A 2,737-nucleotide genomic window follows, 5' to 3' on the forward strand; every position below is an offset into this window, starting at 1 on the left:
TTTTTTTTGGCAAGATTTATTTTTTGGAATAAAAAAAAACTTCACAGTTCTTAAGAGGAATTTTAAATTTCAAAAGCTGAATCTTCTCTTGGGTGAAGACATATAAAATGTAAAGAAAAATTCTTAACCTAAGAAAAAAAAAAATATAAAAAATGTACTTTTTTCTTTTCTTCTCTTGATTACCAAACACAGCGGAGAAACATTTTTCCACCCCCAACGCATAGACACATCTACCTTAGTTCTCCCAATTGTCGATTTCTGGTTGGATGTCCCAGTGGTTGGAGAGTGTCCCAATAGTTGGAGAGAGAAAATGCATTAGGGTGCATCTCCGGTTGTTATGATGCATGTCCAAGTCTAGGAGGACTTGGGGCACGTGGCCATGTGTTGGGGTGTATGGCAGAGTCTTTGGATGCCTGTTTAGGCGCCGAAGGAGCCCGATCGCTGTTGGAGAGGATTTTTTTCCAAACCTGAGGGGCTTATCCATATGTCTAACGTCTGAAATGTCCACGTCATCAGTCTACAGTTCAAACAAAGTAGTCCGCCTATTCTATTCTGCTCGCTTGGAGTTTAAACTGCAACTGCAACCCCTCAGCTCGCCGTTGACGTCTCTCCGCGCTCTTGAATATGTTAGTTGTGGGTCATGATCCTTCACGCCTACGCAAACCTTCCACAGCATTGGTTTCAGTTCGTTCGAGCTCCCTAGCATCCATTCCTTTGAACATCATCCCTTCGTTCCAACGGTGCGAGTTGTTAGGTTCGTGATGAAACTCGTTTACCATTTCTTGTTAAAGCACTCAATTCTTCATTTTCTTCAAATAATTCTTGAATTCCTTCGAAATTACGAACTTAGTTTGGCGAACCCTCGGCTCCAATCTCATCTCAAGCCAAGCAGCTTTCACTGATCATGTTAAATCTTGAAGCACAAGAAACCTAATATCTATTGCCGAACTTGTGGAGTAGTGTATTGATGCTTAATCCATTTTATTTTTTTTTCGGTGGACTCAGGTTGCAGAAGCCGTGGATTCCTTGTACTCGGAGTTCAAATCCGTGGATAATTTGGTGGCGCACCATACCAACCGTGTTCTTAAAGCTTACTAGATTTCTCGGGTTGGATCTCATGTGAGTGAGAATGTTCTAAGCATTATGAAATCAGGATTTGATACAAGTTTTTCCTAGTTCAGTTTCAAAGTAGCTCTTTTTATTCAGAATGGCCCCCCTAATACTTCTAAATTGCTTCGGATTTCATCAAGCCAATAATGGATTGATATTCGAATATTTTTCATGTGTATGGCACATCATCAAATCGATTCCTTTACATTTTCGATGATATTGTATGTTGTATTGTTAGTTGCCAACATTCCATGGTTAGAGTCTCTATGCATTATATGTAGATAGTAGACTTTGCTTCATCTGATCATGCTGATATTTGGTTTAACACACGTTTCGGGTGGTAACAGTGGGCTTTAATTCTTTGAACATGAGCGATGTAGCAAATTAGGCAATTGACTTTAAAAGTATGGAGGGCCTTTCAATGGTAGGAAGCTTGTGAGAAGTGAAATAATAAGAAAAAATACTTAGGAAATGAGATGCTGGAAGAAATTATGAAAACGAGTAGGAGATGCTCTGGAGAAGAGAGAGATAGACTTGATTGGAAAGTAGTATTGAAGTGACTACGAAAGGTAAGTAGGAAAATGAGAATCAGATCATAACTAAGAAGTGAATAATGAATTATAACTATCACTATCTGATAGTGTATAATATAGACCATTGACATTGTTGTACACAAACTTGTTACTGTGCAGACATAATTGAATTATCTTTTAGTAGGTAGATAATGACTATACCTAGAAGACAATGTTTAAGAATCATATCTTGGTAAAATCAGTCATTCGTGTAATGAAGAACAAAACAACTGTAGCATTGATTATTCCAACTTCAAATTATTTGATGAATGATGTTGGATCTCTAATCTTTTGGATGTTTTCTCTCGAAAAGAATTTAAGAACTTGGGCAGTTTTTAAAATTTTTCTTTTTTGGGTGGGGGTTATAGAATTGTTAAGCATAGCAAACTTCTGAATGCTTTGTAATACAGGAGCTGGGAATATTACTTGCTGCTGGTTTCCCATACTGTTCCACTGCAAGCTTTTCACTTCCCAATCACTTCCATGGAAACAGGGAAATAGGAACAATCTGAGTTCCTCTCATTGTCTTGAGTGAGATAGTGGTTTACATGCAAAACAACCATTAACCCTTTATTAAATGGGTCCAAATGCTTCCAACCTCGACTGCGTCCTGCTGTTAAATACTGTTTTGTAGTCTTCTTTGTTTCTAATATTCTTTCTGCTTCTGGATTGTAAATCACATCTTGTTTGATAATGTTTGTTTTTCTTATTTCTAGGGCAGATTTCCTTTCTACCACTGTTTACTTGAGAAGCTATAATATCTTCTTTCAAATAAATGGTCATTCCAATGGTTGCTTCTTTGAAGTGAAATTTTCTATGGAATTATTATACATGTCATAAAACTCATCCTATCTGGTGCTTTAAATGGAGTTTTTTTAATTTGGTTTGCAGACTCTATAGTAATATTTTCTGTTAATTTATAATGTGCTGTAGTAATTTTGGTCTAGATCAATCCATATTTCATCAATAGTGGTCATGATCATGTCCTGGTGTAACACTTGGTAGTCATGGCAAAGATAAACTATTAAAAAGAGAGGGTGCGCGCGGGGGGGGGG

The 2,737-nt window shown here is 37.3% G+C and overlaps 1 long non-coding RNA gene across 15 annotated transcripts in view; it reads left to right on the forward strand.

The window, feature by feature from the left end:
- Positions 1-441: 441 nt before the first annotated feature.
- The window catches only part of LOC122094328, a 12,323-nt gene continuing 10,027 nt past the window's right edge, over positions 442-2,737 (forward strand). For 10 of the 15 annotated variants that reach the window (XR_006144734.1, XR_006144737.1, XR_006144732.1 and 7 more), the window contains exons 1-2: positions 442-754; positions 1,006-1,119. This is a non-coding gene — a long non-coding RNA (uncharacterized LOC122094328). The remainder of the gene's footprint in view (positions 755-1,005; positions 1,120-2,737) is intronic. The other 5 variants (XR_006144723.1, XR_006144725.1, XR_006144730.1 and 2 more) reach the window with 1 other exon arrangement.

Source organism: Macadamia integrifolia, chromosome 11 (assembly GCF_013358625.1).
Source record: "Macadamia integrifolia cultivar HAES 741 chromosome 11, SCU_Mint_v3, whole genome shotgun sequence".
NCBI lineage: Eukaryota > Viridiplantae > Streptophyta > Magnoliopsida > Proteales > Proteaceae > Macadamia > Macadamia integrifolia.